This window comes from Corvus moneduloides, chromosome 1, assembly GCF_009650955.1.
Source record: "Corvus moneduloides isolate bCorMon1 chromosome 1, bCorMon1.pri, whole genome shotgun sequence".
NCBI lineage: Eukaryota > Metazoa > Chordata > Aves > Passeriformes > Corvidae > Corvus > Corvus moneduloides.
Genome location: NC_045476.1, coordinates 111,117,736 through 111,144,958, shown reverse-complemented (window position 1 = coordinate 111,144,958; position 27,223 = coordinate 111,117,736). Strand labels below are relative to the sequence as shown.

Genomic DNA, 27,223 nt, shown 5'->3' with positions numbered 1-27,223 from the left:
GCTTGCAGATTTTTGGGTTTTTTTTCTTGATGGTAGGAGTCTAGACTACAGACTGGCATGTCTATAGAAGGAAAATGATATGTGTAATTTTATTTATCAGATGTCATACAACTTGTTTCTTACTTGTCTTCTTGCCTTTTTATCAGAAGTCTGAAATAATGTTCTGATGATCTAGTAAAAATCTATTTAACTTGGTAACAAGTTATATTTACAGTTTAGGGAGTTTTATTTGTGCCCATAAAGGAAGTGAAATATTCTTTGGGAGCATTGGGTCAGAAGATGAATGAGTTAGTCTGAGGATATTGGTGCCTTAAAAGGTCAAAAACCCCTTTGAGAGGGAAGAAATGCTCATTTTTTGCAAATGAGAAGCACTGTGTCTCACAGCACGATTTAGTCAAGTGGTATCTAATTTTTCCTCATAATTTCATCTAGACAGTTTTTTCCTGTTCTTGTTCAAATCATCGTCTTAATGATTTTAATTAGTTTTCAGTTAGCCTTAGCCAGAGGGTTATGTGATACACTTAAAAAATGATTTCAAGTAGTTTGTCAGCAGTTTCTGAGCTACATATTTAGGAAGAAATAACTTCAGATGATAATGAGTAGAACATCTTAAATTAATGGTTTGCGGGGAATTCTTGGCTTGAAAGCAAAATGCTTTATGCAACAATGTTGTAATACTAGACTGAAACAACAACTCTCAGTTCTGTACTCCCTTGTCAGAAGAAAAAAATTAATGCACATAACATTCCTAATTTCAGGCAACATGCTCCAGTGAGTGAGTTGATGTCAATATATAATATTTTGTATAATTTGGTGACTGTCAGGGGTAAGCACACAAGTGATGGCATTTGATTTCTTTTAATCCACATGAGAGTGCTGAGAGCATAGCTGCACTTCAGATAGATAAATATTTTGGCATGATATGTTATTTCAGTGGAACAAAAGAAATGTCATATAAGATTCATGCATATGTGTGCACGCTTTCATGTACATGCTGTTTACATGTTTGTGAATATTGGAGATCTTATTTTAGATGAAAATTGCTAAACTGTATCAAAGGTAATAATAAATCCCAGAAGTGTTTCTTGCAGTGGACTTTAATCCCTCTTGGATTACTGTAGCACAGAAATAGGAAGTTACCACTGAAGTTAGTAGGGTGCTAGTGCTCTAATTTCCTTGATAAATGTAAGCATGGCCTTTAATGAGTCAGTACTAATCCGAAATTGTGTTAAACAGACCCCAAAATTAACGACATGTATGAATTTCTGTATTTATTCGTATGAATTAAATCAATGTGGTTAATCCACTGCTCTTCTGTTTCAAGTGTCCTGTGAGTCAGATGGAGTAAATGCTGTTTGGAAGAGCGGCTCTTCCCTTTTTTCAGCCTCTGTCTTCTCCTTGACTTTCTGTTGCCAAAAAGTGTGTTTTTTTAAATACTGTTCATTATCCTATGGAACAGTTACAGCAGTTTGATATTAATGTGTTTATATAATACAGATTTACAATTACAGCTAACTGTAAGCCCTCTAGTTGTAGTCCAGTAAAAACGTCTTCAGAAAAATACACCCACACAGTAGATTACTCAGTTGGCAAGGTGTGGGCTGCAGGAGCGCGGCCTCCATGAGAAGAGGTTGGGGATGCCCCGTGTTGGACACACCTGGGCACAGCCGCTGGATCCACTGCTGGGAACAGCTGAGCTCCTGCTGCACCTGTGGGATAGCATGTTTAGGAAACTGTAAAAGCCACTGGGCAGCAGCTGTCAGAGAGAGAAGTGAGAATATGTGAGAAAAGCAGCCCTGCAGACACCAGGGGTCTTCTCCAGGGTCAGTGGGGAAGGAGAGGGACGGGGTACTCCAGGCACCAGTGCAGAGACTCCCCTGCAGCCTGGGTGCAGCCCATGGTGAGGCAGCTGTGCCCCTGCAGCCCATGGAGGTCCATGGTGGAGCAGAGATCCTCCTGCAGCCTGTGCACAACCCCACACCAAGAAAAGGTGAGTATTTCATGAAGAAAGCTGCAGCCCATGGAGAGGAGTCCACACAGCGGTAAATTTTATCACAGGACCTGTGGCCTGTAGGGTCACTGGAGCAGTACATTCCTGAAGGACTGTGTCCCATGGAAAGAGGTTGCTTTGGGTTTTTTTTTAGATACTTGAGAGCTTTGTGTTAGTTCAGATACTGCTACAGTAAGTCATCAGTGACAGCGATGCAATTAGAATTTTACCGATTACTCCAAGAAGAACAAATATTGTCAGGAGTCTTCTGTATTTATCATTTACTTGATATCATTTCTGTTCGTGTCCATGTATTTTTCTATGAAACATTGTGTTCAATTGTGTAAAATCTTTCTATGGTGTTTCACAGTTCCAATTGATTTCTAAAGGACAGTAGCATCATTTTTATTCGATGCGGTGGTTGGTTTGATATCTCTGAGGGGATGTCACTGCATTTGCAGCGAGTCACTGGCATCAGCCTTTCGTTCATTTTAAAACAGTTCAAACCCAAATATAAATCAAATCTTCACAGGCTGCCATTCTGCATTGAAAGGATGTTTCCTGCAGTGAAGCTTTCTGTGTTTAATGCAGTGCTGGTCAAAGCCAGGATGAGAATTCTGTTTGTGCTATTTGAGGTGATAATACATGATTTTCGTGGCTATATGTGATTTTTTGAATGGCCTACTATGTTTATTTGTATTCTGAGTAGGTAGTGTTGCTTAATGCCTATGCAGTGTCTGCAGAAAATGCTTATAATGCTTATATTATTGTTTAAAATGGCCTTCTGATACTTAGTACCCAGACATGCAGAGCTAGCAGATATTTTATAAACAAGGCAGTGATTCAGAGGAGTATTTAATATTATAGAATGTGAAGTAGTTGTCTGAAAAATGTACATTGTCGTTTAATTGTGCATAGAAGAGTTGTGATCCATTTTAAAAGACTGATAAAGGGATCAGTTGGCAAGTGTACAGTTCAAGCCAGCTGCAATGTTTTACCATGTAAAGTTATCCTTCTTTGATTTTGTACTTTATCATTAAGCACATTTTAGGGCTGCATTGCATTTTTGTTATATGTTAGCAGGGATACTTTTCTTCTGTTTGTATCTATATTGAAGAGAATTAAATACATTCCTTACTCAATCCTGTTTCCCCCATATTACTTTAAATAGCTGTATTTTTAAATCATTTGAATGCTATCAAGAGATAATACAAAGTACTATCGAGGTGTGGGAGTTGCAGCTTGCTCACTGTGTTAAATTTTTTCACAGAATTTTCTAGACCTGGAACACTAGCACGTTTAGCATTTTATTGCACACCCAGGTAATAGCTGCAGCCATTAAGGACATGCCTTTTGGCAAGCAGCTCCAGCTTCCAATTAACTGTGTAAGTTAACACCAGTTGCTGCTAATATGGAGCAACATGGAGGTCACACAGAGCAAACCACCTGAGCAGGGAGCCACGGCAGCTCTGTGCTGCCATGGCTACCGTGCCAGCACTGGAGGGGTTGGCTACTTCAAAAACACACCTGACGACTTAGTGAGTGGTGTTTTTAACAGGTCTGTTCAACAACAAGAATGATGCCACCAGCTGTGTCTGAGGTATTGCTTGTTGCATGGATCTTATTTTTGTAACTTCTGACCTGACTTAGAGGTTTCAGCACCTGGCACAAATTCTGGGTTTATTACAAGTATTGAGCATCTGTCATTCTTGCAAAGGGAAGTAAAAGATTAATCAGCATCAGAGTCCCTCTTTCTGAATCACTGATGGACAATGCTTCTAGGTTGCTTAGTAGGCAAACTAGACAAGTTATTATAATGTATTTTGCCTGCATGCCTAATAGCTTTCAGAAAATTAGTGCTAATGATTTACTTAACCCTTTGTTGTAGATGTTCTCTGTATATGACTTTTAGTTTGCACTTTTTAGAACAAATGATTTTGAATATGAACAGTGTGGTTTATGAAGTAGTAACACCTAACTTAGATGACTGATTTGTGGATTTTCATTTGAAGTAACAGGCTTGCTGTAGTGTTCATAACTGTAGCTTTGGACATTAGTTTTCTTGTTTTCTGATGCATTCCATCAGCCCTCATATTTGAGTGCAGAATTGCAGAACATGCTCCAAGTCATGGAAGTAAGTGGGATATACTATATTAAAAGTACCAGTAGCTGATAAAGATTTGTTCAAGATATTTGACTGAAATATAATGATATAATAAATTATAGCACTTTTTTTTAATGTTTGAGGAGCCTGTCTTCCTGTAGAAGACAGACAGAAACTACATGAAAGATCTGAGAAGTCACTTCCCATTAAACCAGAGTATTCACAAAGCAACCTGGAAGATAAAGTTGACTGCTGAGGGTAATTCTGCTTAGCACCATGTAGTGCCACAGAGTGCTAAGCAAGTCCTCTAACCTAATTAATTTACCGTGCTGTGATTACATGTTTCCTGCTGAGGTTATATCGAACACCTGCCATCATATATGCTGAGAAGCAGCTAACATAATAAGCTAGACACTGGAATTGGATTTGGAATGGATTTCTTGGCAACAAGAATTTTTGGGATAAGAAAGTTCTTTTTTTGTTACACATCAGAAACCCAGTCTCCCTCCCCATCTTCCAGCCATAGTGCCAGACACTATCCTGCTGGTTAAGTGCATCAGGATCTAGTTTCAGATTTCCTTGCTAAATTTAAAATACAATAACTGAATAACTGGGGTTTTGTTTGTGTGTTTGTTCTCCCTTCCTGGACTACTCATGATGAGCTCCTTCAGATGAGGTAGGAGTAGCCCAACAGGAGAGAGGAAGCTAAAGTAAGAGAATCTCAACAGGAGAGCGACAAAGTACTTCATGTTGTAAAGCCAGTAAAAAAATACTTTTTTTAGAATACCCTCTAGTGAAATGGTGTTTTTCGAGTCGAATAGTCTGGAAAAGAAGAATGAAGTTACTTCTGGTAAGGGCTCTTGGTTCAACAAGGATCATATGAAGAATGTAAATTCTCTTTCCTGGGGATATGCCCGAGACATGCAAATGTACCTCAGGAAGCTTTAATCCAGGTAGTTTGAGACTCTGGAGTAATACAAACCAAACAACACATGCTTTAGTGTAGGTTCCCTAGGGACTCAGTGCTGGAGGCATGTTACTGCACCTTGCCATGGGTGTCTTACTGAAACCGCTGCCGTTTCTGCTCCAGTTTTAGCAGACTTGTGTTAAGTATCAATGCAATTTTTGTGCTCCTTTGCCTGGCTAGTTTCTTCTGTTGAAGAATGAAAATACTTTACTAGTTTGAGCAAAGCTGTGGCCAGTAGAAAGCCTGTGAATAAACAGTGAGTCTGAAGATGCTCCTCTAGGAGCTGCACTCACTACATTGCAAGATCAGGGGAAAGGAGAATAATCAGAGTATTCCTAAATAAGCTTTTTCTTGTTTAGTAATTAATCTACTGGAAAAAAAAGCCACTTAATTTCTTGCAGTCTTCAGGGCTTTTCTTTCAGTCTCATGCTTATCCCATTAGATTTCTTCTCATCCATCCTGCCCTTTAGAAACTAATAAAGAGTGGATCAAAACCTCTCCTTGCATCTGCAGGCTTTAAAGTGTGGAACGTGACTGCCTCCATTTCAGGGCCTAAGTCAGTTGTTTCCCGAGTTAGTAGTTTGTCTTTTAAGACAGTTCTTTATGACAAGTTCATAGTCATAGGCACAGTGAAAATGCCAGTGAGCTGGAGACAGACTCCATCACTCCTCTTTAGGAGAGCAAATGTTACAAATTTTCAGGGAATCATTTTGTGGCTTTTTTTTTTTTTTAAGTTTTTTTTTTCTGAAATTTAAGAGGACTTTCTTGTTTCAATTAGATTTATGGAAGATTTTTCATACCTTTGCAGCACTTAATTTGTTGCCAGGCATTGATGACTGATAGTATGTTGTTAGCAGGTCTAGTTGTGACTAAAGTAAGAGTGGCCAAAAAGTCACTGGTTTGAGGCACAGGTCACTAAATGCTCCATGTGGCTTCAAGTGCTCCCAGATGTCTGCACTTTTTGGACTTCTGCTCCCAAGTTGAGGGGAGTCATGTGGCAGTTTATCATGTGGGAAATGTGGCAGCAGAGATAGGTTAGTGCACAAGCAAAATGGATGGATTGTTTTTTGTGTTGTATGTAAGCCTTCTGGTATTTGAAGCAATTTGGTTTCCCAGCATATCAGACAAAGTCTTAATCCTTTACAGACGTTTGCAGAACTCAAGAGTAAGGGAAGAAGCAATTACATGAACTTTATGAACTGAATTAAAGAGCTCAGTATTTTTGTTCTCAGTATTAAAGCAATGTACTTATTTCCCTCACCAGCTGACATAATTCTTCCTCTATCTAGAAGTCACATTTCCAATCAACTGCTTTTCAGTAGCACAAATGAAAAAAAAATGCTGTCTGGACCTCACTGAAAATGAAATGATGTACACAGTCATTTAATGAGAAAGCAGGTGCAGGTAATTATCCGAGTCATAATGTTGCAGCAGCTAATAACATCAAATATTTGTGATAATTGCAAGCAATTGATCACAGTTCTGTGCTTCTCATGTGTAACAGATTTGAAAAACACTTTTCAATATACAATTCATGTATTCTTCCATGTTCTAACAATTCGTGTTAGAATATGGGAGCCACAGATGTACTTTTCTTGCCAGTAGCTTCATAAACTGTGATTTTGCATTAAGTTCAAATATGACTGTGTTCTTACTTAAATTTGTACTATTTCATTTTTCCCAGTGACTTAGAGGGGAGGAGCATTTTTCTGCCAAATTCGAGTTTCTGATTCCCCCATACTCTTACAGTCTTTACCTCTTCTAGATGTCAGAGTCAACTCTTGTGTCAGTCTGGTTTCTGCTGGAGCACTGTGTAAGTCCCAGTGTAGTGCAGGAGAGTTCTCCCAGTGCCTGATGCGTGTGCAGCTGAGCACGGTGGCACCATCCTGAACTAGGGAGTCAGGTGTTGTTCTTCCCAGCATGTCTGTCTCCTGCAGTTACACGAGAAGTAGATCAAAGTCATAGTGACAATGGGATGATCCTTAATGTATTCCTTTACTTATATGTTGAGAGCTGCAAAAGAAAGGAAGGGAATGGAAATTTGCTAGAGGCAAATTTCTTTCATTCCAGGGCTGTGTGATAAGACCTCTGCTCAAAGGAGTTCAGAGATGCTTCTTTCTGAAGCTTTTTTACATTCATATCTTACAGGTACAAGGAAATGATGAGGACCTAAGTTGGTCAGTAGCCCTCTTTCTGCACATGGGCTGTTCCAGGAATGAATTTGTAGAAGAGAAATTTACATTTTTCAGGCATTTGAGAAGATTCTGGGAAGAGAACCAGAAGGTGAAGAGAAGCAGGCCCCTGGTCCAGTCTTTTATGTCTGAAGTATTTTAGCAGTTTTCAGTTAATAGGAGTCAAAGGCAATTACTGTTTGAGTGGCAGACAGCACATATGCAGTGGTTCTCACAGCTTAGGAAAGGGCTGCTTAAAAGGGTGGTGATTTCTTACAAGTGGTATCCCAAGATGAAACTGAAAGAGATGACAGGCTTTCAGAGGAGGATTCAGGGCTCATCTGTATCCCTAATAAGGAAGGGTGCTTCTGTAGAAGCTATCAGGGCACCTGAGAAAAGGCATGTAAAACTTGCTGCTTTTCTTGGCATTTCCTTGTGAGGTTTCCTTATTAAGCAGCCACACATTAAATGAAACATCTTTGGAAGATCCAGGATGATAGTTGATGAGGGTCCTGTTCTGGGGAGATCAGTTGGGTATTGTGCACCTGCTCTTGAGCTAGTTCCTCTGGGAACTGATTAATCTAAAAACCATCAAGCAGGACAAGGTTCTGGAAGCTTCAAGAATTCTGGAAGCTCACTGCATAGCAGCAGTAGAAATGATTATGTGTTAGAAACAAAGAAATCATCATGTTCTAGAGTAGGCTTGATCAGCAACAGCATCAAATTCCCTTTCAGGGGTGCACAATGTGCTGTGTGAAATTTAAGGCCGCCTGTAGCTTGAAATTTTACAGTGGAATAAATTGATATACCATGTATAAAAAGATGTGCTACATCTTTCAGCAATCACATTTAGGTGTTACATGTGCTATGGTGTTCTTGCCATGTTTAATTTTAGTGTGAGGCACATTTGTGCAGCAGAAAGTTGTTTGGAGGAATTTCAATTCAGGCATTTTACTTGGCTTGCAAAATGGAAGCAGCTTTATGAGTGCATGGCAGATTTTTTTTCCCTGTTTTTTAGTATAGCAGTAATAACAATTGTATAATTAATAAGAATTTAATTATTATTTTAGGTACAGCAAGGAAAAGCTATATTTTGCAAGGATATAATAGTGCCTGTTGAATTTAAATTACCTGTGTTTTAGTGTGTCTACATCCAGTTGAACATTTAAGTTAAAATAAAGCATTAAAACAGGTAATTTTTACTTCTGTGCTAGCAAGTCTAATTAAGCAAAGTTCAATTAAAAAAAAAAAAAAGAAAAAGCTGTTAGAATGCAGACCTTTAATAAATAAAGTCAATCAGTAGTATTTCTACATGTAAAAAATAGATTTATATTCGGTGTAGTCTTCACCGCTGCACAGCAGCAGCAGGATATCAGTATTTCTCTGAAGGTACACATCTATGTCAATTAACTTTCTCCAGCCTCCCCTTTAGTTTCACCATTCCCGTCTCCTCTTAAAGCCTGATTGTATTGGAAATGTCTCCAGTTCTGATCTGACGTTCTCTGTAATATTAAGGTTCAGACTAAATGCATCCTTTCCTACCAAGTTATTCCCCTTTAGAGATGAGGTCGAGGTCAGTTTTGCTAAACTGCAGTGATGTTCTGACTCAACAGCAAGTGGGTCTTAAAGAAATCATCATTGAAGTGTTTTATTCCTGGAATCAGAAACCTACAATTGTTATGAGATACTGAAAGATATTTAGCAAAGCACACGTGAAATTATGCAGACAGAAATAAAAAGTTCTGTGGGTTTGTTTTCCAATTAATGAATTTGCCTTTAAAGTTCCCGAAAAGAGCTCCCCTGAGATCTTTTAGTAACCCATATTGCTGTCATTCAAATGAAAATACTCCTTTGGAAAAGCTGCTAATGCTGCTTTGCCACCTGTAATATGGAAATAAAAATGTATGCCACGGTGATGCTGCTATTTATCTTTTGTATTTGTCAAATAAAGCCTGTGCTATGTAATATAGCATAAAGAATATAGAAAATCCTTTGGTGTAATCTCAGGTTGCCTAATTTCTTTCACTGGTGAATCTTCTTCATGTTGATAAGAAAAGCATCTGAAATCATGTAACCTGAGGCCACTATTTTGTGTTAATGGGTAGGCTGCTTTTATGATGGTGTGAATTTGCTTTATTTTGCCATTTAAGAGCCTTTCAATAGTGTTGTAAGACTGAAGCCTAACAGAAGCTCTAATTTTTGTACTGTAGTTGTTAAATGACAGATCTTTGTAATGAAAGCAAACTTTAATTGCCAAAACACTGATTCAGTGTTGTTACTTCGAGATTCTGGAGTTTTGTTATTTCAAGATTCTTTTCCTGTTCTATTTTCTACAGTTCGTGTGCCATTCTCCCTTCCTGGCAGAATATATTTATTTACAAGAATTCTATTCTCTCATCCTTCTGTTTTAAGCTCAGTATGTGCATGAGATTTCTGTGTTCAGAAAGTCTTCATAGTGCCTCTCTAAATTGTGCAGAATCCTCTAGCCACACACAGACTTTACATTTTACATCAGCTGTCATGTTTGCTTATTGTGTGCCAAATTTCTCTGCCACCTCTAACTCTCAGTGCTTTTTCTAAGCATTGTTATTTTTCACAGATTCATTTCCTAGCAAAAGCTTTGTTGGTATACTGCATTTAAACATATCAATGATGCAGAGTCTAGGGAAGCACAGATTGCTAAATTCCCTGAAGGATTCTGGGATATCCTTTTTTACCTAATAGTTGCCTGAGCTTTGCTTTGCTTTGCCTATTAAAATGTGCGCCTTTATGTTCTTCCTCATTTAAAGAAAATTTGAGGGAACACTGGAAGATAGGTCTAGAAAAGCACACACATTAATATTTATGGCTGTGTGTGTTTTGACTCCAGAAGGGCTGACTAGCAACTGGATATAACCACGTTGATGATTTTCAATACGTCTGCTGAGCCACAGGATATTCTGAGCAAGGTAGTTGCCTTTACTTTGAAACGAGCACATGAAGAGATTCGGTTTCGCTAGGCTTCTGCATGCACAGATGCATTACTTATAGTCAAGATAAATTATATTAGTCTGCTTTTTTCCAAGGCATTCCTCAATACTTCAATATCTAATGCAAAGCTTTGTAATACCTTCTTCTTTCCATGTCAAGATTAAATTGTGAAAAAGCATATTTTTAGAAACTGGTAAAATTTTTCTGCAGCTTTTTGGTTGCTAATTAAGTGCAAATAGCAGATAACACCATGTTTTGACCTCATCTGATGTTCTTTGTCTACAATTCTATTGTTTGTTATACACAACACGTTAATTATAGTATGGTAATTAAAATTTTAGTTACTCTTTTTCTTTGTTCAGTACATTCTTTGTTACAGTGTCAAAAAGTATTTTGACTCAAATATTCTCATGGTCTTTTAAAAGAGACATATCTCATTGATGGAAATGGAATTTCTAAGTAAAATTTAATTTATTTTTTAGTAGAAATGTTTTATTATAATAAGACAGCACTTCCTTATGGAAGTTACAAGGACAGCATACTTAAAATTTAGACAAGATGTTAGTTGTTAGTAATGACTAAAGAAACCATCATTGTGTCCAACTGGGGACTGAAACTGAATTCGTTATCATGTCCATTACTGCCATAGACTTCACCTGAACCTTATTTTCTTATGCTAGGCTAGATATATCCAAATGCTCACAACTAAATTTTGCTGCACTCTACTTTGGGAGTATAAGTTGTTTGTAATTCTAAATAATGATGAACTTTTTTGCAGAGAACATGATAAAATGATTTTTCTGTGTCATTCTTTCCTCTCCTGCTCTCCTACTGCTCATTCCTCTGGCTTCACATCCTTTTTCAGGAACAACAAGAAAGAGTAGCTTTTTCTGTATAGTTGTGTTACCTTAATTTGGGGGATTATATTTGCATTAAAGAAATGTAGTTTTACTTTGCAATTCCAAATAGTTTTTATTTTTTCTTTGAGTCTCAAATGGGGAATGCACTTCTAATTTTATTTAAGTTCCTTTGGGAGAATGATTTTTAGTTTGTTTGGTTTTTGTTTCTTTATAATGAAGACACTACATGTCTTAATACTCTGTGTATTCAAACAACAGCACTTTTCAAACATACGTATTGCTTCTGGTCAGTGAGAGTGGAATACTAGGTTTCTTTAAAAAAAACCAACCAAAAAGCTCTAAAAGCCCCCAAACTCCAGTAAACCAAACCCAGCCTTTAAAATAATAAATTAGCTACTTTCATACAAACAGTTGTATAATGAAGTAGCATATTATTTAAATGCTGGTGTACTAAATATAGAACAGTTATTAAATGCTGCCACACAAATAGCTAAAGGAAAAAATTCAAGGCAGTAAAGCTGTGTGGTCCATATGGCTGCATTGGTAGCATGCTTTGTCCCTAAGATGGGAGTGTCAGCTTTTCTGCCTCTATAAAACTGGTTTGTTTTGGGGTTTTTTTTGGCTGTTGGAGGACAGGAAAAGACTAACATGGCTACCAGATTGTCTCAGGCCACCCTGCTTTAGGATTAGGAGCCCCTATCTCCACAAGGCTTCTTCTGTTTTGGGCACAGGCAAGATGCCAACTGCTGGAATCGGCTGACTTCAGATCCAGCCTAGTATTGCCACAGTTGAGGTTTCTGCAGTTCCCCTCTGTATTTTGCAGCATTTCTCAGTAGAGACAAGAGAGGAACTGAAATGTTGCTGAGACTTAGTGCTCAAAGGTAAGTTCTTCTTGGAGTTTTAGCCTTTCTTCATTAGCTACATCATACTGTAAAGCAACACTTCTTTGTTTTAAGGATGCAGGAAACAGAAAGCTGTTTTTAAGTGTAGGAAATTAGATCAGAAGGAAGACAAGGGAGTAAACATACTGAGTAAAATCAGCTGGGGGGGGGAATCAAATACAATATACATCTGGGAAAGGGTGCTTAGAAAATAAGAAAATAGGAAAAATGCATACTTATTTTATGGGCTTGTGGTGGGTACTGTCCATCAAGAATCATCTTTGAAGTCTGGTTCAAGACACCATCCAATTAATAAATAGTGTCCCTTCTTGTTTTGTGATGGGAGTTAGAAGAATCTGTGCTATATAAGCAGACAAAGATCATGTTGTGATCTGAGCAGGGCAGGTGGCTCTGTGGTCAGTAAAATTGGTGCCTGCTGGAACAGAATTTAGAAGGTGGGATGTTTCAAAAATGAAATATCCCATAGGATGTTGGAAGACTGTATGTTAACAGTCATTCAAGTCTAATGTGTACTAAAACTCTCAGAGCAGTTCTTTTGGGTATTTTCCGGTAGTTTCTTTTTATACTAAAGCAATATAAATTTGAAATGAGGCCTTTCTGGGTTATGTCAAGTGAATCTGCCTTTCTTAATTTTGAAATGGAGTGGAATAGCTCCTACTTTTAGAAGCCTTTCACGATTATGCTAAGCATTCACCTCCTATTTTCCTGTACTTTAAGATCATCCTTTGAAAGAAATTTGATAGATAGGTCATATTTGCTGTTACTTTCTGTGTTGGAGGTAGACCCTATCAGTTCATCCCTGTCAGTTTTCCTGGTCTGTCATTAACATGAGATCTGTGAGGGCCATAATGGTTTTTCCTAAGATAGATAAAGGATCAGCAGTATCAGGGTAGGGATAGATTTCTTGCATAAGTTTTCTCACTGAAATTAATGAAGTGCCTGTATCTGTTACACTGCAAACATTAAAATGTGATGGAAATGTTTAGCTTTGCTGTAAGTGCTTTTGCAGAAGACCTGAAGCAATAGCTCTTTGTTTCAGTGAGCGCTATCTCACATAACAAACAGGATTTGTTAAATATCAGTGTTGCTTAGGATTTCGTTTTTTTTACTAAGGTTTGTACAACTGGAGAGGAAATACAGACATTATAATAATTTCCTGTGGATTAGCTAAGATGAAGCCTAGTTTTTAGCCAGTAGTTTCACACCTGGTTATATTAACTTGAGCAACACCTTCCTTCCTCTGCTGGGAGTGCAGCAAGGGCTGGCACTGGCCGTGCCCTCACAGATGGGGCACAGTTCCACAGCACATAAATGCAGCCAGCAGAGCCAGTAGCAGGAACAGTGCCATGCTAGTGGGATCCAAGGGGAAGTCCCAGGTCCAGGGTCCAGCTAGAGGCTTGGGGCAGGAGCCAAAGGAGAAGTGGCCAGAGACAGAGATTCAGACAGGTACACCTCCAGCAGTGCTGAGGCGGTGGGGACTGATAGCCCAGGACTGAGCTGGAGCCACATCCAGAGGCGGGGAACAGGGTGGGACAGTAGGGCCTGGTACTGCCTTTGGGGATCTGACACCACCTTCTCACGCATCCCCAGCAGTAAAAAAAGACCCCAACAACAGAGAAAACAGAAAATCAGTTGGGTCCTTAGTTTGGTCTATTGTGTAGCCTCATAGGAAAGAAATAGGAAGGCACAGTAGAAATGTGTGCATCACTTTCAGTAGCAGTATGGATCTATCGGGCTTAAAGAGCAATTTTGGCTACGGAGGTAGGCCTTGAAATGCTTCCTAGACTAGCTTCTGCATGTCTGGCTGATACAGAAGAGATGAGGTATCCATAATAGTTCACACAGTTTTTGCCCATTTGAGAAACAATTGCATTTGACTTAAGTAAAATTTTGTACCTGAAGAAGTTAAAGGTTATTGAAGGTTATTAATTTAAGAAATGTCTGCTGAGAAAAGACCTTTTCTTTCTTCTGTCAGCATGATCTTTTTTTCTTTTTGTTTAGCAAAACTGAAAAACAGTTTATTCCTCTTTTAATTAAAACAAGGGGGAGGAAAAGCCCAGAAGAAGGCATCAGTAACAAGCTGTTCCCTGTGAATCAACCAATCAAAGTGTATTCCTGTACTGAAAGTTGATGACCTCAGTATCTTTGATGGCTGCTAATGCCAAATATTGCTTATTGCTTTGTAGTAAACAGTCTTTCTGTGTCTGGCTTCTGGTAGTAATGATGAAAGAGTAAAACATTTATAAGCAGCTTCAATGGGCTTGGTTTCAACATACCTGTCAGATAAATAATAGTACATTGTAAGCTACGTATCTGTACTCAGTACTGCTTAGGGAGTTTGTTTCTACTTTTCAGGAAACGAGAACATGAATTGAGGACATACTAACCATGACTAAAAAGTTACTCTTTGTTTTACTTTCCAGAACAAAATGAACTCTGTAACTCACGTTTGTGGATGCTATGTCCACATTTCTGTTTCAGTTCTGTGTGAACTGACAGTTACTGTCCTTGTTTCATGCCTGTCTTCTTGCATGGTAATGGAAGAGCTTGTAAATAGGAAAAACAGGGTAGGGATTGAGAAAAGTGACATTGATTACTGATGACTATTTGGGAGAACCATTTATCATGCAAGATAACTGCAAACAGCACATAGCATTGCCCTCATAAGCTAATTTCTCATTAGCTGTCAGTAATAAAATTTACACTCTTATTTATCCAAGAATGTCAAATATTTTTTCCAGAAATGAGTAGCACCTCATAACAACCAGGAGGCTGTGTGGTGTCCTGCATAATTTACAGACAATCTAATTGACCTATGCAGGTTAAGTGACTCACTTGAGATAATGAATCAGTGGCAGAATGTGAAATAAAGATGGGAAGTACTTTAGTTTATGATTCCTAACAGGACGCCTGTATTGCTTTCCACTCCAAAACACCAGTGCTGGCTTAAATCTGCAATCTCAAACTTTCATTGAAATATAAAAAACCTTACTAAAAGAAGCATTGGTAAAATACAGACTTTTTATAATGGATGTTTGGACTCAGCACTGGGTGGTTATGAGGAAATGCACCATACATGGTGAATGTATTCCTGTATGAGCTGACAGATGTTGATGTTGCTTAGAATGTGTTGTTATCTTTCTCACTCCAGTAAAATTCAAGGTGGAGTTTCTCTCTATATTAGTGCAAGGCCAATAAAAGTCCTTTTTATTCTTTAGGGAATTTTGTTTCAGAAAGCCTGAGCTACACCTCTTCAGCTCTACTCAGAGATTGAACCTTGTATGAGTGGCCCAAATGTGAAAGTTTCTCTCCCAATTAATTTTACTCTGCAGTAATTTATAAACAATAATATTCTGATATTACTTGCCAACAGTACAAAGTATATAATTTTAAATATCTAAGTATATATTTTTCAATTTCTAAGTATTATCAGGCAATGCAGGTTTGTTTTGAAGATTGCTTTTGAAGAGTTAGAGATTTTCTTTGGCAATTGAAATTTCTTAGTCTCCCATCTACAAGGCTTACATTTTAGAAACCATGTCACCATTCAGGTGAACATGGGCACTAGTCATGCTTTTCAGCATCTTTGAGAATGATTTGTAAGATTTGGGAATCCCTTCTGACCTAGGATCTCTTTGACTATTTTTAGACTAAAATCTGTAACATGTTTGTGTGAAAATCTGTGGAAAAAACAGCAGAAGGATAAGGAAAATTGTATAAATATAGAGCTTTAAGTAGACTGTTCAAAACTATTTCCTCTGGATTTTCTATTAAAATGCCAACAGTATTTTTAAAACAGTGGATGTTTCTATTACTCTATTATTATATTAGCTGAGCTTTTGTGACACATCCAACCCTAAAATACTACTTATCTGTGCTACTGAAGTATCAAAGTTATTGTTAAGTAATTACAGTACTAAGTATCCATGTCTTCTTATCCTTAGACAACTAAAAGTCTGTAATTGCTGTCCTAGCTTAGACAGATGAAAAATAGAATGACTTCATGTTTTATGCTACAAATTTGTAAGCAAAGATAAGCTACAGGGAAATAAGAGCTTAAATCTCCCTGTGGATATAAGCGAAATATTAGAGAATTTTAATTATTTCTGGGGATACGTTGTCTCTTGAAGTATAAACAATGTTTTTAAGTATTTAAGCATGTGTTATGTTGTTACAGGGAATACAGTACTTTCTACTTTCCTCCTCATGCTTGATTAAAAACTAATTTCCTGGTAATGATTTTCATGGGCATTTTTTCTCAGAAAATCTTCAGTGTTTTCAGATTTTTTTTTTTTAATGGACTGAACTAGTATTTCACTCTTTAAAAAAAAAAAATCTTTTTAGATGCCATGAAATAAAAAAAATGCTATAGAGAGTAACTGAAGTGCTCATATTTTGGCTCAATCACTGTTTTTCCATCTGAGATTTTAAAGGTATGAAATACTATTTTTGTTGTTTAATGCAGAATTAAAATCAGTACGTCTAAAGAATGCTTTTCACACATAGTTTAGGGCACATAATGGGTAGATAGGTAACTGGGGGATGTAAGGATGTGAATGCCTGATTGTGTGTTTAGATCAGGTATATGTTTGCTATTTTTATATTTTTACCTATTTCCATTGAAGTTCAAAGGCTTCATCTACCACATAGCAATGTTCTTGGCACCTGGGACAAACCAGACAGTACAAATGCTTACGTACATGATGCACCTATAGTTTTAGAAATTATGATAGCTGTATCCTCCATTAATAGAAATTAAAGAATCAGGTTTCAAGGCAGAGGAAACAGAAAGGTTCAACAGTTAACTTCTTTAGTCTGTTAATATATTGAATGCCCCTTCAAACTGATTTAGTTGAATAACGAAAGGAGGTTGGGTTGTTGAATATTCAGTCAGAAGGAAGGTATGCAGGCAGATGGTCAGGAGGAAACCAAAGGGATTGATGAATTTGGCATCCCTGATGGAGCAAAGAAGCTAAATAGAATGTGGCAGGACACGAAACTTCAGAAATTTAAAGAAACAATGAGATAAACAGTGAGAATGTTAGACTAGTTTTTGCAGGTGCAAAATAAATGCCAGTAGTTGTTAAAAATAATAACACAGGGAATTAGCTACAATAAATAAAAACCAAACCCAAACCAACCTATCATCTCATAAGAATCGTACCTTTTCATAAAAAAAATTTTTTTCAGCAACTCCAGTTTTCAAAAGAATTAGTTTTTATAGAATTTTATTCTTTTCCTAGTCCTTTGTTTCCTCCTTTGCTCTTTATTCTGAAGGGTTGGATAACAGTAGTTACTATGGACTACTGTTGATGAAAGATTTACTCAGAGGGTATAGAGACAGCAATTATTTAAGCAAGTGGAAAAATTTTTAAATCAGTGAAACAGGCTTATAATTTATAATCATTTAAATTAATATTACTTGAAAATATTCAGCCAGGGGGAAAAAGAGCATTCTAGAAAAAATAGAAGTTCAAGATTATTCCTGTCTCCTTGTTTGAGCTAGACTTGCAAAGCTATAGGTCTCTCCTGAGCTAGCCACTGTCAGAATATACTCCAGAAATTTTGCCCCTGACTTCTGACAAAACCAAGGCACTCATAACACATTCTTCTCATTTGCTAAAGCAGGTTGAACATGAAATTATTTTATGTTGGCAATATTTCCAGACCATACAACTCTAAGAAGTTCTGGGTGAAGTTTGTATTTTAAAAAGGCAGTAAGAGCTTATCTACCATTGACCCTTTTCAGTCACTGCTTTTTCACTTTCCTGGTGTGACCTTTCTGAATTTTATTACTGAAATACATGAAAAGGTGAGAGACTTATAAAAAGATGAGAGGAAGCAGTGTATTTGTGAGACTGGACTGATTAATTCTCACTGACCTCCATTACAATAATGATATCAACCAATCCACCTACTGAAGTGATAATGAAGTAGAAGTAATTAGGGTTTAATAAAAAATCTCCCTTAAATTACTCTTTCAGGAAATTAACTTACATTCTGTTAAAGCTTAGTGAGTCTTGCCAGCTGTCTCATGACAGGCCTTATCAAAAATGAGGAGCAAAGAGTAGGAATAGCCTAGATGCATTTATCTAGTAATTGTTCATCATATTGCGGTGTCTGTTAAGTTACAATCTCCACAAAAAAATCAAGTCTGAGTATTATGAAATGAGTGATGGTGCTGCCTAACTGAAATGGGTTTTTTTTCTTTTTCAAATAAGTACATTTCAAATGATGAAAAAAATCCCTCTGTATCTTGAGAGGCTTGTGTAAGCAAGTAAAAAGAGGATTCATTTTCAACAGACTTCTTTAGTTAAAGAAGTTAGTATAAACTTGAAACAAAATGCAAACAGTGGTGCCCAGCTTCCTGGGCATTACAGGTAATTTATTGTGTGCCTGAATAGCATTCAGTACGTATCTATTTATTGTGCTCCACATAGCAACTTCTGTGTCTCAGCAGGCATTTCACAATATTTGTTTAGAATAGTCCCACACTTAAAGAAATATCTTTACAAGAATTTTTATTCAGATGTTTTCAGTGTGTTTTTAAACCTCAGTCTCTGAACTTAGAGATCCATAGTTGTGGAACATGTGAAATAGATGCTGATCTCTGCTAGCTAAGTGTTCATTCACTTTCCAGTAGACTGTTCTTGACTTTCCTCCTGTGTGCAGCAGATGATAAGGAGGAATAGAAGAATATGACAAGTGTAATAAAGACCGAGTGAGCAAGCGAGTGGTGCTCCGTGTTCTGGTTAACACAGCAGACTTAGCAAACAATCCCTTTTGCCTCAGGATCTGGGCTTTTCAGTGTGCTTCAGAGTGGGTGTTTTCTAAGGGGTGGTTTTGTTTATTGTTTATTTTCTACCTTTTCTGAAGAAGGGACTTAGGACTCTTAAGGAAGCTGGAAGAGTGTACTTCTATTTCAAAACAAGTCAACTTCCAAAGTAAAGTAACTTTAAATGTATTTACAGTACCATATCTGCCATCTTGAAAATTTTTTTTTTCTATTCTTATTTTATTGTTTTTCAATTTGATCTCCATTTTGGTTTGAATATATAGCTTGGAGTCTCTATGCTTCTGTATACAAAGTACTGTCTAATGCACACAAATGACACTGAAAAATGGGGGCTATATTATTTTTGTCTTGACTAAGTATTAGAGTTGGAGGTATTGCCTGTAATCATAGCTGATTAAAAAAATACCCATTTAGAAGTTTTTAGTTTGAGTATGTTTATTTCTGCCACTGATATGATTTCCGTGGCAAGTTATTCCTGAGCTGATTGCAGGTGAGTCTTTAACATTTTGATACATTTAGTTGAAACTTCACCAAGAAAGTGCTTGAAAATGCTCACAGAATTAAGGTAGCAAGGCTTCAAAGGATCACAGCAAAAACTCCAGGAGAATGAACTGCAAGTTTATCTTGGTAAACCAAACCAAAATAACGTTAGATTACATAACTATAGGCAAAATAAAAAGTCAGCAAGTGAAGAGAGAGAAAATAAATGCTACAGTGTCTCAAGTAAAGCCAAGTTGTTCGCCCAAATATGAATTTATGTCACTAAGGTTTGCATTTCTGCTTTTGACACAGAGTTTTAGTCCAAAATGAAACAGAAAATATTTATTGTACTGTAAAGGATAATTGAATCTAGCAGTTATTCTTTGTAAAGTTTTCATTTTCCTTTAATATTTTAATGTAATCTGCTTCATTATGGTAATGTTTTATAATAGAATTTTTGTCCCATAAAATGCTGTTGAAGTATAGCTTATTTGGTTATATGAAACAGGCTTTGAACATAATGACAATAAAGGTCTGTAGTATTTCAGAAGATACATCTGGAAGGGTTCATGTTTGCAGACAAGGAAAGGAAATTTAATGGAATCGAGACTTTAACTGCAGTCACACACAGTAAATATGCCAGTTTGGAAACTGATTTTTTCATTAAATGTTTTAAATACAGAAACATCGCTTTGTGGGTGGTTTGACATGCACCCCAACTATTGCCTACACTGCTCATTTTCATGGTTACCTTGATACAAGGCTCAGCTGAAGGCTGCCTGCTTTTACACAGCAACTTGCTCCTAGTGTCAAGGGGCCAGAAATCAGCTGTTGATGCAGAACAAGTTAATGATGAGTGACGGGTGGGAGCATTAAGGTGTATGTATTTGTGTAAAACCAACCTGTCTGTGCCATGGTCAGCCTTCACCTCCCTGCTGCAGGAGCATCGCAGCTGGGGTGGCTTCCTGTGGCACTGGGCTGGTAAGGGGTGCTCCGTGCCCCTCACAGTGGCAAAAAACAGTTGAAATGGGGATTTAAAAAAAAAAAAAAAAAGAACTAGCAGAATATGTATAACATGCTGGGAGTGGGGAAGGATAGCAGCGAATACATCATGTGTAATGTGACCGTCTTTCCCAGCCTTAGCTGTTGGCTGAGGGCCCTCTGACATGGCCCATGTCCCATTTCCTTCCCTGCCAGCCTGAGGGTGAGGATGTGTGCCCTCTGCTCCCTGTCTCCCTTTGGCAGGTGTTGTTTGCACCTGCCTTGGGCTTCCGGCTGCCCACCATGCTCTCTTGGGGAATATGGCCCTGTTGGGGGCCTCCTCTGTCCTCCCAACAGCCAGGCGCAGCTTGGCAGGGGCAGCCACCACAGGGAAGGGATGGAGCAGTGGCTGCAAACTGCAGCCTCTGTCTTCCTGGAAGACACCTATGAAAGCTTCAGTGGGGAGTGGCACGTCTCCATGGGCAGCACAGAGAAGCATAATGGGTCATGAGGAAGCCAGGCGAAAAGTACTGCAGAAAAGAGTAGGGTGATAGAAAAAAAATTCATTTTAGTTCCCTAGTGTTAGTTTTACTGTTATACCTTTAAATCCAGGGGATTCTCCTATCCTGTCCAGGTGTTGGCCTAGAAGCTTTTAAATGTAAGACAAAGTCAACATAGAAGAAAAGTGCATAGCATTTGTTTTCTTTTAGTTTGGTTTCTGTTTGATTATTCTTTATTCTGCAGCCTATTTTAAATACATGCAAACATATATTCCCTTTTCATGGTAGTGAAAACACTTATTTATCCCTCTTTCCCATTTAAAACCACTCAAATGCCGTAATATTTAACTTCTGGATTAAATTCTGGGCTAAAAAAAAGTCAAGAGTTTAAGTCAGTGTTGTCCAAACTTTTTCTGCTTGAGCACTGCTATAAATCCTTAAATTCTCTTGCAGACGACCAGCCACCTTTAGTATAAAATCTAATTTTTGAAAATTGTGTGCTTTAATACAATGGCATTTCAATTAGCAATTTTTAATAAAACTGTGAAATGTCAGATTCCTGCAACAGCAGGATCTCAGAACTCCAGAAAGCATCCTGCAGAAATATTATGCATGTACCTTCTGAATTTTTAATCCTATTGAAGACAAATTGAGTATCTAAGTGCTTTCCTGAATGGTACTTAAGCACGTCGTTAAGCCCTTGTGTTAATTAGAGTCTTATGCTTTCCCTTTTTGAAAAAAACCACCCTGATTCTGTTGTTCTCTTGAACGACAATCTCAGTTCCTGGGATTGTGAGTCAGGGAAACTGGAAGGCTTATTTCAGTGATGAATCAGGCCCAAATTAATATCTTCAATATCTAGTGGACTAGAACTTGAAAATAAGTACATTAAACTGTATCTTCCATGGGACTGCACAGGAAAAAAGCCCAACATGAAGTTCATTCAGTAAATACGTTAACAATTATGTACACCAGATAAATGATTTAGGCATGTTTTCTGCTATATTTAAGGTGGATACAAGTGGAGACTAACTAGGACATACAAAATAGCCATAGTAGTACAAGACTTAAAGCCAACTCCATCTGGGGCTTGGAAAAAGTCTCTAAAAGAATGAAAAGCGAAATTCCCATTTTATCAGTGTGCAGATGGCTTTGGGAAGTCTGCCGGTTGCCACAGTGAAGGAAATTATTGTGTGAATAAACACAGATAAATTGGCAACCTGCACAGTATTCATTCTTTGTGATGTAGTTTGTGACGTAATCTCTTCTAGATAAGAGCCTTTAAAGATAGATTGTACTGTAGTGGTTACCATGTCAAGAATAAAATAGCCAACAATAAGTATTTTTTCTTCCTGCCAAGAAGGTGTTTTTTGCAAAAAGAGTTTTATTTTCGGGCTGATACTGCGTTGAATGAATAGTTTAATATACTCTTTAAGGAAAGACAATCTTTATGCTTTAAATATTTTTTTTCAATTTGACATGTAGTGAAACCCTTTCATATAACTTACAGCTTGGATAACAAATACCTCTGTATTTTTCACTTGCTTTAGAATTTGGAAATCAGGTAGGAAAAAGCAAATTCTTAAGATACGTCATTTTTCTCTTTGTCATTGCCAAGTGTAACAGGATCCCTAAGAGGAAGAAACCTAAGTGGAATACAGTTTTATATACCAATTTGTAGAAAATGCTGTCAGTTGCTTTTGTGTTTGCTTTTTATAAGCACATTTAAAAATAAAAAAAAGAAAGAAACTGAGAAATGGACGTGTAATGGGTCTCTAATTCTTTTACAAAGTCCAACTAAGGCAATATTCCAAGCTGATAAATACATGCACAGACATGTATAAATCTTGGTGTAGACTAGCGTTAAATTTCATTTTAAAAGCAGACTGAATTCATGGTGGTGAGGTTTTGTTGTTTGGTTAGTGATTTCTTTAAGGCGGAAGTAATAGCTCCAACTGAATATGCTAATCCATCAGTTTTAAAGCTTTCATGTTGTTACTGTATAGGTTGACTAAAGTGTTTAACTCTGCCTGCAGAAAGTGCAGTAGCTGATCCATTAAGGCTTAAACTGCCCTGTAGTTGCCACGGGTTGCATTTGTGCCTTTGTGCTGGTATAACAATGATTTCCTGTGGGACACGAGCTCAAGAGTAAAGGTCCTGAGCCATCCTGTTGCTCATCAGTGAAACACAGGCCCTGATGTGCTTGAAATTTTACTCAGCAAGTCTTGTCTAAGGTCTCTGAAGTGTTTCTGTGGAAGAAAAATGCTGTGAATACTAATCTGAAGTAATTTGTAGTTTAACTGGGGAAGAAAGCCCACTACTTGTGGTTTGGAGTCTCAATGAGTGATTCAATTTAGAAAAACGGAGCATAAAAGTATGTTTTAGGGACGCTACTCTGATTGTAATTATACTGGTGAGCTTCTAATTTCTGAGCAAGATTTTTTATGTGGAAGTAAAAGAATTGAAGTGACACATGGCCCATGCTAAGGGAGTTGTCAGATGAGTGTATTGAACAGATGAGAAAAAGATGGCTGCTTTGATTCAAAAGAGGAGGGTAGAATAAAAACAAAACAAAACAACTCCACAGATCTACAGTAGATGACAATGCAATATTTAGCTTACTCTTTTGAATAGATAAGGTAGATTTCTTGTGAGTTATCTTTATGCACACTCATGAAACCAAGAGTAAATTACTCCAGTAACAGAAGCTTTTCTTAGCCTTGAGGCTAATAAGCTTCTAAAATTGCTGATATGTCAAGCAGGATTTCAGAAGGCTCTCTATCATTGTGGGATTTAGTGCCCATAGGCAATATAGTTGTTTTACAGATCTGTGAAAAACTGTCAGACATTTGAGTGAAATTCAAAAGATGCATGTCATTTGCATGTGGTGTGTTACTGCAGATACTAATCAGTGCAACAACTTAGCAGCAGCTTACACACCTGATAGTATTATGATGACTGTTTTTACCAGTAGTTAGGAGATTAGTAATCAGCCAGGAGGCAGAGCGGTTTCCAGAAAACGCTTTGTGAAGAAAGTACAGTGACAGTCAGCTTTTAAATGAAAAGTAACTTATTGCTTGGATGTTCTAGAATTTGGAAGAGTATACATAGGTATGATCATTAGCCAAACATTAACCTAGCAACCTAAAGCTGGAAGAAAATTGTATTTCTGTAAAAGTTGTAAAGCTCACTGTCATCGGGCCTTCAGAAGCTTTTTATATTAACCTCTGTGTTTAACAAACCTTTCAGCCTGTCACTGGGAAGGAAGAGGAGCACCAGTAGCACTTAACCCTGTTCTTGGAGATGGTCGTTTTCGGATAAGAGTAACATGCAGGATCAAGCCATGTTCCCCCTCTCCTCCACCTTTCTATATTTACTTCCCCAAAGCTTTTATCTGAAAAGTAACTGGTTTACCCCCAGGAGCTCCCCTGGAACATGTTAAAGCTGATTCCTGCTTATCTCCTGGGTATTGTTTCTTAAATGCTGAATTGCATGGTTGAATGGTTTACAAAAATAATGACTAATGTTATTGGTCGTGCAGCAAAGAGAATGTGCTTAGAGAAGGGAGACTTTCTGGGCGGCAGCAGTAATTGTTAGCATGTGCTGGTTAGTTTTACAGATACTTATCTTCTGTGACAGAACAACTGTCTCATGCTTTGAATGCCAAGTTATAATAAAATGCAAGTTGATAGGGTAAGCGACACATTGGAAAACGCAGGTTACCATTTTGTGTGCTGCTCTCACTGCATGTGCAGCTGTTAGTGTGGGGACCAAAGGCAGGAGTCAAGCTGGGTCGGGAAGGCGCAAGCATGGGAGAAGTAGAGGGATAAAGGGATAAAAGAGTCTCATCTCTTGTACATGTCTGACCACTCAGTATGCTGGTGAGACTCTGCCTGATGCTTGATCACTGCAATCGATCCTGTGTTCTTACTAAATGCAGTTTCTACCATGTTGTCCGTGGACGTGCTCAGATCTTCAGCATGTGTGTGAATGCTCATAAACTTCAAACCAAGCTAACCAGAGAGTGGGAGAAGAGATTTGGGTGCCAGGAGCTGCTGTGGGGCCATGAAAGTCAGGGGCTTTTGGGTGTGGGGGCCAGAGCCTGGGGAGGAGCAGGGTGTGAGTTCCTCTCGCAGAGTGAGATTCCCCTGGGCTGTAGTGGAGGAGCAGGGTAGGGCTGTCAGTGCTTTATGTGTGAGTGCTCAGTGTGTTCACAGGGATGCTGATTAAGGCACTGTTTTTCTGTCTGTATTTAATCTGTCAGGCCATCTCTCTCTCTTTCTCTCTCGCTGTGTATCTGCTAGTGTAAGGAACACCACCAGCTGGATCTGGGGACGTGGAACTGTAGCCGTCCTGTGTCTGTCAGGCACGGAGATGAAGACTCACCCTGGTTCCTGCGAGTAGCCTAGATTTGGCTACTCAGATGCTCTGTGGGTTTTTTGCCAGTGTTTGTATAATTTCATTTTTTCCCAGAAACAGGTTTTCATCTGTTCTTACATCCTTGTTAAGAAAGTTAAACAGCACTTAGTTTATGGTGGTGCAAAAAGTCTCACTAGCAGAACCTGAACCATGTTTACTGGGATTTCTTCAGTAACAGTTGCTTCAGTTACTCAGCTTTTAATACACTCGATGTGCTTTCTTATGCTGCTCTAATCAGTTCCCTTAGTGTATTAAGCACTTCACAGAAGTCTTACATCTGTAGCTGCTGTAGTTTCAGCAATACTTGCAGTCTCGTTCAACTGTACACCCAAGGGTTCACCTTTTTTTTTTTTTTAGCAAGACCCGTTTTTCTGTTACAATGTTGATTGTTGCTATTTCTATGCTTACCCTTTAATCCTTTATGTACTGCATCCTGTATTTTGACTTCCCTTACTTTTGTTCAGGGTAGATCTAGCAGATGTGTCTAGCAGACCTCTTCCAATCTCATTGCAGGTACACAGGCTAAACAATCAACCAGAGGAGCTGTGTCCTATTAGGAACAAACAAGGCAAGGAAACATCTGTGAATGTAGCCTCCAAGGCAGGGAGAGAGCTTTTGTGCTGAACGAGTTCTATTTTGTTTGTGACGTTGGAAACTTGGTCTCATTTCCTTGAAAACAGAAGGGACATGCAAAAAATTCTTCATGCACGTATTGTCATTCTTTGTGTGAAAATGAGTGGTTCAAGGTGTCTTTTGAAATCATTCTTTGTATGCATGTTATATGCTGTGGTAAAGTCCATGGTTGGTAACTGCGTGCTTTTTGGTTAGGGGAAGTTCTCAGAAGGGGAGAAGAGGGTTTCTTCTTTGAGAGCACCTGGCCGTGGGAGAAGCTTTTCCAGGGAACAGTAGGGCAGGCAGTAATAGAGCTGCTGACTGGAGAGCTCGCACTTGGGAAGTTTTCTTGGCATAATGGGGAAGAAACACAAAACTAGGCCAGGCATGATGAGAACAGGGAAGATTTTTCTGTTGACCCAGAGGAGAGCACAGTTTGTTGAATCCATAAAGGCTGCTAGTGTGCCAAGCAGGTCTGGACGACAAGGGCCCTTGTTGCAAAGACATAGTTGGGCAGGAAAGGTGTATGTTTTCAAATGGCTGTATTTTACCTCTCTCTCAAAAGAATCTGGATTTTCAGACAGAAGACAGTTTTTCGAGTTTATGTTCTAGTGAAACATCTTCTCTTTCAAGCCCTTATGGTATTTTTTCATGTGTTCACTTTAAAGAAAAGGTGCAGACAGATCTGTCTTAAAGCTCTGGCATGTTTGAAATCCAGTCATAGCATAAAAGTTAAAAAATGTTATAGCTGGTGAAATATATTAGGTCACCTTTATAGAAATCCAGCTGACTGCATCATGAGGAGTCTTGGGAGAATTTGAAGAAAACTTTGCATACCTTGTTGGGGAAGCTTTCTATTGTGAGTGTGTTTTATAAATCAGTTTTCAGATCTAGCAGTTTGTAGCACAGTTCTCACTGGCTGTAGAAGATACTGGTGGAGCTGCAGAGCATATTGGGATAGGCCAAATGTGGGATGACAGAAATGAAACAAGAATGTTGCCCTGCACCATACTTCGCTCTTTGAAGCCCAAACAGAGCACGGTTCCTTTAAAAGTGAAAAACTGTCCCAAGTAGTTGTACACTTTGGCTGATGTGAGTTTTCCGAGTGACTGGGGTGATAAGGAAACCTTCCACCTCTGGTGGTACTGCTTTACTGCCTCAGGCTTGGGCTGCATCTAAGGTGGCTCTCCAGGGACAAGAGGAGTAGCACAATTCATTGGGGATTTCGTAGTCCACACCACACCTGACCTTCCTTACCAAACAGAGGGAGAACTACCGTGTAGTGCATTTACTTCATATGCAGGCAGGTCAGGTTTCCTGTTACAAACAAATAAACAGCTAACCAAACAGAAAACTTTCCAGTTGTGTTCATGAGTGGAACTACAATTCAGATGTGATGCCTTCTCCCTGCCCTTCAGAAGGTTCTATACAAGCCCAGCATTAGCTTCGTTCCATATCGACAATATTCTAT

At 38.3% G+C, this 27,223-nt stretch overlaps 1 protein-coding gene across 13 annotated transcripts in view; it reads left to right on the top strand.

Moving 5' to 3' along the window:
* Positions 1-27,223, top strand: part of PTPRM (protein tyrosine phosphatase receptor type M) — a 453,822-nt gene that overhangs the window by 102,564 nt on the left and 324,035 nt on the right. The gene's annotated exons all lie outside the window — the stretch shown is intronic.